This window comes from Sciurus carolinensis, chromosome 9 (assembly GCF_902686445.1).
Source record: "Sciurus carolinensis chromosome 9, mSciCar1.2, whole genome shotgun sequence".
Taxonomy (NCBI): Eukaryota; Metazoa; Chordata; class Mammalia; order Rodentia; family Sciuridae; genus Sciurus; species Sciurus carolinensis.
Window position 1 is genome coordinate 92850930 of NC_062221.1, and position 12189 is coordinate 92863118.

At 36.4% G+C, this 12189-nt stretch overlaps 1 long non-coding RNA gene across 1 annotated transcript in view; it reads right to left on the reverse strand.

Moving 5' to 3' along the window:
- Nucleotides 1–1468: 1468 nt before the first annotated feature.
- Nucleotides 1469–12189, reverse strand: part of LOC124992990 (uncharacterized) — a 59810-nt gene continuing 49089 nt past the window's right edge. The window contains exon 3 of the long non-coding RNA XR_007110222.1: nucleotides 1469–3919. This is a non-coding gene — a long non-coding RNA (uncharacterized LOC124992990). The remainder of the gene's footprint in view (nucleotides 3920–12189) is intronic.

Here is a 12189-nt window from a genome sequence, read left to right on the forward strand (position 1 = left end):
TGGCGCTGAGGCTGGAACCCAGTGCTTCACACGTGCTAGGCAAGTGCTCTACCATTGAGCTACAACCCTAACCCCAACCCACCTTTATTTAAAAGACTAAAGTAATTCTAATTATGTTAGATTTAACCACATATACCTAAAATATTGTTTCTCTTGCCAGAAACAAGGTGAACTAGAAAAGATCTGAAATTGCACAATAGCTATGAGAATGGAGGGAACTGGGTAAATCCAAGACAAAATAGGCAGAAGTTGATGATTTATTGGATAGAGAATGAGAGAGTACAAGTGGCTTCAAACCCAAGCAAGTGCTTGCTTTAGCAACTGGTAAGTGAAGCTACCAGTCACTGAAATAGGAAACACAGGAGGACATGCAAATAGAAGGAAGACATGACAAGGAATAATAGCTCACTTTTAAAAGATGAGTTCAAGATGTCATGAAACCTGCAACTGATTACATACCTGTGGAGTCATATATCCCCATTGGTGCAAAATACAAAACCCTCAAATGATTGGTGGTTCTAGGAGACTAAATAATTGGTGGTTTCAAGTGGTGTGATGCGTTGATTAACACGCTGATTGGATAGGTACTGAATAAAAGAAGAAGCTTCCGCAATAAACAAGTCAGCAACTACTAGCTCGCCTGCTCTTACCTGGCTCCCGTTGTCTGAGTGGTTATTGACACTGCGCCCTTCACCCCCCACCCCAATTACACGAGCCCCGCGTGGTATACAATACATACCCAAGGAAGATTTGAACCCATGATTCTGCAACACAGGGATAGATTTGGGAGCCATCAGCCTATAGGGAGCTGTTTTTATAGAAAAGTTTGAGACTGTCCAGAGTAAGACAAGGAGAGTAAGACAAATGCTGAGGCAGAGACCAACATTTAAAATATAAAAATCCAACACTAAAGACTGGCCAGGAGTGATCAGAAAGGCACAAGGAAACCCAAGAAAATATAAGACTCAACAGCCAAAGAAAGAGCTTCCAGGGAGACAAAGTAGCAAACTATGTCAGATGTGTCCAGAAAGTCAAGCAAAGTAAGTAGTGGTGTTCTCACAGAATTTGATAGTAAAGGAGGTCATGAGTGACTTTGAAAACAGTTTCTGCAGTAGGAGACTAGAAGTCACATTGCACAGACTTACAATTGAAGGGGTAATGTAGATAACTCCTCAAGAAGTTTTCTATGAAAGGAATATAGCTAAGGTGGTACCTATTGAATATCAAGGATGGTATCTATTGATACATTGAGGAAAGATTTTTATGATGCAAGAAGCCTGATGTATTTAAAGGCTATTGGAAAAAAAAACATTAAAGTTATGCAACAAACTAATTTATTGATCTTAAAATATGCTAATCATATATTATTCAATGAAAAGAGACCATAACTGAAAAAAGAGACCATAAATGAAAAAGAGTGTTTTATGTATTTACACATGAACACATAAATGACATTTTGAAAAGACATACACCACGGTATTTATCACATTTATCTCTGAATAACTAGACTAACAAAATTTAAATTTTATTTTTTTCTTAATATTTTTATTATAAGAGGTATTATTTTATGATACACAAAGAATTCATTTTCAGGGAGTCTTCTCACCTCTACATACTATGGCCTTGAATGTATGTTGAAAATGACTTCATTCCAGTTTGATGAAACATTTATAAAATTCCTAAGTATGATTTTTTTCATGTACTTCATCATGAGTCTACAAATGGGAAAAATCTACAGTATTCAGGTTGACATAGGAAGTGGCTACTGACTCAGTCAGTTGTCCACTAGACCAAACTAGGTTTCTAACTTTCCCAATGGGTGGGCCACCTCTCCGGGCCTCTATAAGGACCAAGTAGAAGAGCAAACTGTCACCAAATTTCAAACTTGACTGGAAAGACTGCAAAGTACTCAAAAGCAGAGCAGGAAAACAACTCTCTTACCCATGATTTCTGCACAGAGAGGAAGGCAATTGGTAGTGGCAATAGACAGACAAAAGTCACCATATCACAGACTGCACTCATCTTTCATTATATGTATGAAAAACCATAAGAATGTGTTAGAAAGGTCACATGGAAATATCAATCCAGAATGAATGCAGGTATATGAAAATTAAAATACCAACCAAGATGATTGATATTTTACTTTTCTTGCACTAATTTTCCCTTTGTTTTTTTCCCATTCTCTATGTAATGCTGGTGTCTCACAGTAGCAATCGATTACAGTATTAGTTTTGAGTAGTATATGTGGGAGATTTTTTCTTCACAAAATGGAGACCTAGTTGTCCATGGGCATTTGAAGATCCAAGACAGAGGCAAAGAATAAATGGAGAAAGTATTAGAGTTTCGATCTCCATTTTTCCAGAGAAAATGTAGTGATAGAATATGGTCTCACAAAGCTAAGACCCAGAGCATAAAGTTGACCTGAAGTGATCGGTCTTCACCCATGTATTCAAAATTGTAACCTACCCTATCCCTGATTTCCTCACTAACATCCCATCATTCACATGAACATTATGCACATGCAGACTGATGGCCTATTTCTAATGGGAAATGGAGGTTTTGCCTCATGTGAGGAGCATGAGCTCTAGCAACACAATAAATGCCTCTGGCCCTAACTTTGCCACCATCTCAGCAAGCTACAGAACTTTTCCAGACTGAAGTTTCCTCAAGCAGAACGTGAAGAGAATAGGTCTGTGATGGTTAACATTTGGTGTCTACCTGATTAGATTAGATGACACCTAGATATCTGATAAAGCATTACTTCTGGGTGTACCTGTGCAGGTGTTTCTGGAGGGTATTGGCATTTAAGTCACTGGACTGAGTGGGGAGGAGGATCTGCCCTCACCCAATGTGAGTGGGCACCATCCAATTGGCTGAAGGCCCAAATAGAACAAAAAGGCAAAGGAAAAGCAATCTCTCTCTAGCTGGGACATCCTTCTTCTCAAGCCCTTTGACACCAGAACTCCAGGTTCTCCAGCTTGTGGCATCAGAGACCTGCACAAACCCCCGTCCACAGGTTCTCATGACTTCAGCCTTGGCACAAAAAGTGAGAAGTTCCACCAGCAGCTTCCCTGTTTCTGAGGCCTTTGGACATGGCCTGAGCCACAGTACTCACTTCCCTGGTTCTCCAGCTCGCAGACAGTCCATCATGGAACTTCTCAGCCTCTGTAATCATGTGAGCCAATTCCCCAAATACATTCATCTCAGATAGTTCACTCGATATATCCTGTCTCTCTGGAGAACCCTGACTAACACAAGGTCCCACTTCAGAGTGGAAAAGATTATTTTAGGTAATACATTAAAGCATTCATGGTAACACTTGGCATGCTAATTACCAGTTCTCCTTAAATGATGGCCATTAGACATACTTACATAATTACTTCTAAAAGGAAGTAAACCTGAAGAGTCACACCAATGACTTTTATTTAAGATGAATTGCAAGGTTGTCATGGAAGAAGAGTTGGTGAAGGTGTGTGGGTAGCTTGTTAAAATCTTCTTTTGCATTTTCAGAAATTACTTTATTCTATTAAAATACCTTTTATTCTTTTATTCCCATGAAAAGGCAAGAAAGCAGATTACACTTGAGTAAGATGCCACAAGCAGTTGGAGGGTGACGCAAGTCGTCTTGAGGAGCCCCCGTTCCAACCGCCCACCTCTGTCACTCAGCATCTGGGATGCCCTTTTATGGCTGCCATCCTGCCCTCCTGAAATGGTAAACTGGGCTCAAAACACCCAGTGGCATCTGTCATGGTGATGTAGAAATAAAGGACTATTTGGACCCTTTTTCAACCAGGGGGGCCATGGATGCCTCTTGGTGTTCTTCCTTGGCTGAGCTCCTTCTGTCCTCTAGCTTCTTGCGGGATCTTATCTCCTTCCTCAGACATTCTGTCTCATTTCTCTCTTTTCTGCTCTCAGGTCCCTGAAAGAGAAAGGTCAGGAAAGAGAAGAGATATACCAGCAGCTCCATGCTGAGCCCCTTCCCCATTCCTCCCAACAGCCAGACATGAGGAAAGCCCTGATCCTGTAGCAGATGTGCAGTTCTTAGTGTCTAGTAACAAATCAGCATAACCCCAATCATCATATTGTGGAAGATTTTAGTCATAAAGAGAAGGAATACAGGGTCTTGGGCATCACTGCTGGTCTGAGAAGAATGCCAACCTGCGTGTGACCATGTGCTCTGACATGCTAAAGAATGTATAGTACATTAAAATGAACAGTTTCCTTCAGTTTTTCAATAAGAAAAATGAGATCACACATGGAATGATTCTAACCTCCCCATGCACACATTAATAGTAGGATTTGTACTAATTTTAGGGGGGTACTAGGGATTGAACCCAGGAGCATTTCACCACTGAGCTACATCCTCAGTCCTTTTTAATTTTTGTTTTGAGACAGGGTCTCCCTAAGTTTCTGGAGTCCTGTTAAGGTGCCAAGACTGGTTCCAAACTTGCAATTCTCCTGACTCAGTATCCTGAGTCACTAAGAGTATAGGTACTGTAATCTGGCTGTACTAAAATTTAATGTGAAGACTGTGTAAAGAATGAAGTGTTGCAATATGATATCCAAAAAGAGCAGTATTCTCCTACAAATTACTCCGGTACAGCAGACATAGAAGGAAGGGGTCCACATTTACTCACTGACTAATGGAAAATATCTTGTTTTTCTATAATCTGAACATACAGCTCTAAATGGAGAAACTTTACCTTCTAGATATTCCACCTAGGTGGAGGGAGAAACACTATCAATAAATAAGTCTAAAAGGAAATAAGAAAATAAATGATGGTGATATGTAAAATTATGTTATAATTTGGATATGAGGTGTCCCACAGAAGCTTATGATTAGATGATGAGAGCTGTAACCTCATCAGTGAATTAATCCATTTAAGAGATTAATAATTTGAAAGAAATACTGTGATAACTATAGGCAGGTAGGGTGTGGCTGGAAGAAATAGGACACTGGAGGCATATATTTTGTCCCTGGCAACTCTCTCTCTTCTCCTTCATGGCAGTCTTGAGCTTTCTCTTCCATTTTTTAATATGCTGACAAATCCCACTGTTTACTGCAGAAGTATACAGACTGTTAAACAGTAAAAAGTTTGAAGGAATCTGCCTATGTTCTAAATTTTTAATTTTGCATTAAAGTAAATTTTATAATATATCCTTTAAAAACTGATATAAAATGTTTAATTTTAAATTAGTTATCATAGCAAACTGAGTGTGATTTCCAAAAATCTCACTGCCAACCTATGAATGAAGGAGGAGTTAGATCTGTGCTCCTCAGACTTGAGGATGACAAAACCTCTGGGTTTCCTTTCCTGAAGTGTCTTAAATATGCAATTGCTCTATTACATATTAAAGAGACAGACTATTTGGTTTTAAAGTATAGTTACTATTCAAAGGATTCTGGAAACTCTTGAATTTTGAAATGAGAGCTTTCTTATTCCACTGACTCCCTCAATAAGCCATCCACCGAGCATTTCCTGTCATGTGAGTATTGTTTTGGAACTTCTGATCCTCATGAGAATGTCTTTGAGGGTGGCAGTCACATGGTGTAATTCTGGGAAGCACAGTAAACTGGGAATGTAGAAATAAAATTTTATATAATATAAAGGGAACATACAATATTAGCACAGAGGCTGAAAATCTACAAACAACTAATTAAATAAGTCTTATGTTTAACTGAAATTTTATCTTGATCAGTAAGAGCATTCTCCCTACGATGAGGTAGCAGAGCCAGTTGGTTAAAATATTAACTATAATATCCCAAGACTAGCTTTATTGTTTGCTACTCCACCAACAGCATAGTAAAACAAAGCACCCCAAACCTTAAACTTACATGTCAAAAGAAATACAAAATTATTTTTAAGTTTTCAATACAACCCTAAATGTTTAAGAAATAATATAAAAAAGAAATAATATAAAGATGAATATTTATGTAATTTCTAAGTGAAAGTGCACTGGAAGAGTCATGAGGAAAAAAATTAATTTAACTATATAAAAATAAATCTAATGTGAACCAAAGACTACATAAAGTTAAACTGTAGACAAAAAACTTTTTTAAATGGCTCAGTAGTACTAATGTTTAACAAATAATCTCAACATAAATAACTGTATCTTCCACATACACAGACATAGAGATCACATAAAACAATGACATCAATGTCATCACAATTGGAAAAGCAGCAAAGCACAGACAGTTCAGAGGAAGCAAACTTCTTGAAGGAATTGTGATGTTCTCTCAATTTTTCTCATGCCCTGCATTTGTCAGATTTTTGTTGCTATAACAAATACCTGAGAAAAACAACATAACGTAACACAGAGCATGAAGTCAGGTGGATTCTTTGTCTTGTGGATTCAAAGAATGAGATTCACAGACAGAAAAATGCAAAAGCAAAGTATAAGAATTTATTAAAGCAAAAGTCAGGCACAGTGGCACATGCCTGTAATCCCAGCAACTCAGGAGGCTAGGATAGTAGGATTGCAAATTCAAGGCCAGACTCAGCAACTTTGCAAGGCCCTAAGCAACCTAGTGAAACCCTGTCTCAAAATAAAAATTTAAAATGGCTGGGGATGTAGCTCAGAGGTAAAGCGCCTCTGGATTAAATTCCCAGTATCAAAAAAAAATTTTTATTAAAGCAAAGTGAAGCAAAATTCCTATGGTTGGGAAGGAAACTTAGAGGGTTTTCAGTCAATGGCTATTGTCTAGGGTTTATATGGATCTATAGGTTTAAGGAAGTCAGACCCTGACCCAATTCTGGGTGAAGTACTCAGTGTCCATGAGGGTTTCATGCAGCCTGTAGTCCAATCAAAATATTCATCAGGCATTTTTCTTTTTAACCCTAACCCTAACCATCTTTCTCACTCCCCTACCCATTCCCTTGCCCTCATTCCCCTGTTCCCAATCCAAAGTTCCTCCATTCTTGCCTTATCCTCGTGCCCCCACCCCTGTTATGTATTAGCATCCACTTATGAGAGAAAACATTTGGTCTTTGATTTGGGGGATTGGCTTATCTCACTTAACATGATATTCTCCAACTCCATCCATTTACCTGCAAATGCCATAATTTTATTCTTCATTAAGACTGAGTAATATTCCACTGTGTATATATGCCACAGTTTCTTTATCCATTCATCTATTGAAGGACATCTAGGTTGGTTCCACAATTTAGCTATTGTGAATTGAGCTGCTATAAACATTGATGTAGCTGTGTCAGTGTAGTATGGTAATTTTAAGTCTTTTGGGTATAGACTGAGGAGTGAAATAGCTAGGTCAAATGGTGGTTCCATTCCAAGTGTTCTGAGGAATTTCCATACTGTTGCACCAATTTGCCATTCAACCAGCAATGTATGAGTGTGCCTTTTTCCCCACACCCTCACCAACATTTACTGTCGCTTGTATTCTTGATAATGGTCATTCTGATTGGAGTGAGATAAAATATCAGTGTAGTTTTGATTTGCATTTCTCTAATTGCTAGAGATGTGAACATTTTTTCATATATTTGTTGATTGATTTTTCATGGATTTGTTGACACTTCTGTGAAGTGTCTGCTCCATTCCTTAGCCCATTTATTGACTGGGTTATTTGTATTTTTGGTGTTAAGTTTTTGAGTTCTTTATAAATCCTGGAGATTAGTGCTCTATCTGAATAAGATTTTTTCCTACTCTCTAGGCTCTCTCTTCATGTTATTGATTGTTTCCTTTGCTGAGAAAAAACTTTTTAGTTTGAATCCATCCCATTTATTGATTCTTGCTTTTATTTCTTGCACTTTAGGAATCTTGTTAAGGAAGTCTGGTCCTAAGCCCCATTGGGAAGATTTGGGCCCACTTTTTCTTCTATTTGGTGCATTGTATCTGGTCTAATTCCTAGATCCTTGATCCATTTTGAGTTGAATTTTGTGCAAGATGAGATATGGGTTTAATTTCATTTTGCTGCATATGAATTTTCAGTTTTCCCAGCACCATTTGTTTAAGAAGCTATCTTTTGTCCATTGTATATTTTTGGCCCCTTGGTTTAGTATGAAATAACTGTATCTATGGGAGTTTGTCTCTGTGTCTTCTATTCTGTACCATTGGTCTACCTGTCTATTTTTGTGCCAATATCATGCCATTTTTGTTACTATTGCTTTGTAGTACAGTATTGTTATGCCTCCTGCTTCACTCTTCTTGCTAAGTATTGTTTTGGTTATTTTGGTCTCTTATTTTTCCAGATGAATTTCATGATTGCTTTCTCTATTTCTATGAGGAAAGATGTTGAAATTTTAATTGGAATTGCAGTGAATCTGTATAATGCTTTTGGTGTATGGCCATTTTGACAATATTGATTTTACCTATCCAAGAACATGGGAGATCTTTTCATCTTCTAAGGTTTTCTTTAATTCCTTTCTTTAGTGTTCTAGGTTTTCATTATTGAGATCTTTCACCTCTTTGTAATATTGTTTCCTAATGTTTTTTTTTTAAGTCATTGTGAATGGGATAGTTTTCCTAATTTCTCTCTCAGAGGATTTATCACTTATGAATAGAAATGCATTAGATTTATGGGTGTTGACTTTATATCCTGCTACTTTGCTGAATCATTTATTCTAGAAGTTTTTTGGTAGAATTTTTTGGGTCTTCTAAATAGAGAATCATGTCATCAGTAAATAGTGATAGTTTGGGTTCTTCTTTTCCTATTTGTATTCCTTTAATTTCTTTTGTCTAATTGCTCTGGCTAGAGTTTCAAGGGCTATGTTAAATAGAAGTGGTAAGAGAGGGTATTTCTGTCTTGTTCCAGGTTTTAGAGGGAATGCTTTCAATTTTTCTGCATTTAGAATGATGTTGACCTTGGGCTTAGCATAGCTTTCTTTTACAACTTTGAGATATGATCCTACTATCCCTATTTTTCCTAGTGTTTTGAAGATGAAGGGTGCTATATTTTGTCAAATGCCTTTTCTGCATCTATTGAGATGATCATATGATTCTTTAAGTCTATTGATGTGGTGAATTACATTTATTGATTTCCGTATGTTGAACCAAACTTGCATCCCTGGGATGAACCCCACTTGATTGTGGTGTACTATCTTTTTACGTTTTTGTATGCTATTTGCCAGAATTTTGTTAATACTTTTTGCATCTATGTTCAGCAGGGATATTAGTCTGAAGTTTTCTTTCCTTGATGTGTCTTTTTCTGGTTTTGGTATCAGGGTGATACTAGCTTCATAGAATGAATTTGGAAGGGTTCCCTCCTTTTCTATTTCATGGAATACTTTGAGTAATATAAGTATTAGTTCTTCTTCAAAGGTCTTGTAGAATTTGGCTAGAATCCATCTGGTCCTGGGCTTCTCTTGGTTGGAAGGCTTTTGATGGCATCTTCATTTCATTGCTTGAAATTGATGTGTTTAGATTGTTTATGTTTTCCTGATTCAGTTTGGGTAGATCATATGTCTCTAGAAATTTGTTGATGTCTTCAAGATTTTCTATTTTGTTGGAGTATAGATTTTCAAAATAGCTTCTAATTATGTTTTGTATTTCAATAATGTCCGTTATGATATTTCCTTTCTCATCATGAATTTTAGTCATTTGTTTTCTTTCTCCTTCTCTTTGTTAGTGTGGCTAAGGGTTTATCAATTTTGTTTATTTTTTCAAATAATCAACTTTTCGTTTTGTCAGCTTTTTTAATTGTTTCTTTTGTTTCATTTTCATTGATTTCAGCTCTGATTTTGATGATTTCCTGTCTTCTACTGCTTTTGGTGTTGATTTGTTCTTCTTTTTCTAGGGCTTTGAGACATTAATGCTAGGTCATTTATTTGTTGACTTTTTATTTTTTTAATGAATGAGCTCAATGCAATGAACTTTCCTCTTAGTACTACTTTTATAGTGTCCCAGAGATTTTGTTATGATTTGTCAGTACTCTCATTTACTCCTAAGAATTTATTTTTATCTCCTCCCTGATGTTTTCTGGTATCCATGCATCATTCATTAGTGTATTATTTAGTCTCCAGGTATTGCAGCTTCTGTTTTTTATTGTATCATTGATTTATAATTTCATTCCATTATGATCTGATAGAATGCAAGGTATTATCTATTCTTTTTGTTTTTGCTAAGAATTGCTTTGTGGCCTAAGGTATGGTCTATTTTAGAGAAGGATCCATGTGCTGCTGAGAAGAAAGTGTATTCAGACAATGATGGATTAAATATTCTATATATGTCTGTTAGTCTAAATTATTCATTGTGTTATTGAGTTCTATAGTTTCTTTGTTTAATGTTTGTTTGGAAGATTTAGCCAGTGGTGACAGAGGTGTGTTAAAGTCACCCAGGTTGTTGTGTTGTGGTCTATCTGATTCCTGAAATTGAGAAGTGTTTGTTTGACATACATAGATGCTCCATTGTTCAGGGCATAAGTATTTACAATTGTTATGTCTTGTTGATGTATGGTTCCCTTAAGCAGTATGAAATGTACTTCTTTATCTCTTCTGCATAACTTTGGCTTGAAGTCCACTTTATCTGATATGAGGATGGAAACCCCTGCTCTTTACACATTTCATGTGGGTGATATGTTTTTTCTTATCCTTTCACCTTCAGCCTGCGGATGTCTTTTTTTTTATGAGATGAGTCTCTTGAAAGCAGCATATTGTTGGGTCTTTTTTATAATTCAATCTGCCACTCTATGTCTTTTGGTTACTGAGTTTAGGCCATTAACATTCAGGGTAACTATTGAGATATGATTTGTATTTCCAGTCATTTTGGCTTATTTCTGCTTTTTAACTTGAGATAATTTCTCCTTTAATTAGCTTTTCCTTTAGTGTAGTTCCCCCCTTTGCTGACTTTCATTGTTATTTTTCATTTCCTCCTCATGGAATATTCTGCTGAGAATGTTCTGTAATGGAGGCTTTCTATTTGTAAATTCTTCTTTTTTTTATCATGGAATGTTTTTATTTCATCATCAAATCTGAAGTTTTGCTGGACATAAGATTCTTTGTAGGCATCCATTTTGTTTCAGAGCTTGGTATATGTTGTTCCAGGATCTTCTGGCTTTTAGGGTCTTGATTAAGAAATCTGCTGATATCTGAATTGGTTTCACCCTGTGTGTAATCTGATACTTCTCTCCTGCAGCCTTTATAATTCTATCCTTATAATGTATGCTGGACATTTTCATTATAAAGTGTCTTGGTATGGATCTGTTGTAATTTTGTACATTTGGTATCCCATAAGCTTCTTATATTTGATTTTCCATTCCATTCTTCAGGTTTGGGAAATTTTCTGATATTATTTCATTGAATAGATTGTTTATTCCTTTGGTTTGTATCTCTGTGCCTTCCTCTAGCCCAGTAACTCTTAAATTTGATCTTTTCATGCTATCCCATATTTCTTAGAGGTTCTGTTCATGATTTCTTACCATCTTCTCTGTGTGGTCAACTTTATTTTCAAGATTAAATATTTTGTCATCATTGTCTGAGGTTCTGTCTTCCAAGTGATCTAGTCTGTTGGTGATGCTTTCTATTGGGCTTTTAATTTGGTTTATTATTTCCTTCATTTCGTGGATTTCTGTTTGTTTGTTTTCAGAATCTCTCTTTGTTGAAATAATCTTTTGCTTCCAGCATTTGCTCTTTTAACTCTTTATTGATCTTTTGTTGCCTGCATTTGCTCTCGTTTCATCCTTTACTTCACAGATCATTTTGATTGTGTATATTCTGAACTCCTTCTCTGACATTTCTTCTACTGTGCTGTCAATGGATTCTAGCAATATAGCTTCTTGGTTTGTTTTGTGTGCTTTCTTTCCTTGTTTTTTCATGTTGTTCATGTGTCTTCCCCTCTAGCAGTGTGGATCTGAGGTATTACAGTTTACACCCTGTAGATTTCTAGTTATATTAACAGCACCCAATGCATATAATATGCAGCCTTAAACCAAATAGTCTCTGTTAAGACATTAACAGTTTTGTCACAATAAACAGAGATGATGTGTTCAATTATTATCTACATCATAAACATTAGTTTGCAATAAGGTCTATAATTTCTTATGGTGGACAGAGAATGGGAAAGGAGTACAGGATGTGAGGTTAATGAGGTAAGAGGTGAGAATATAGAAGTGTCAGATAACAAGAAGAGTGAAAAAGGAATCAAAAGAAGTTGGTTGTTAGTAGGAGAAAAGAGAGAAAGACTCCAAGGAAATAGATAAATAAGAGGAAAATTGAGTGAGTAAAAACTAGAAAAGGA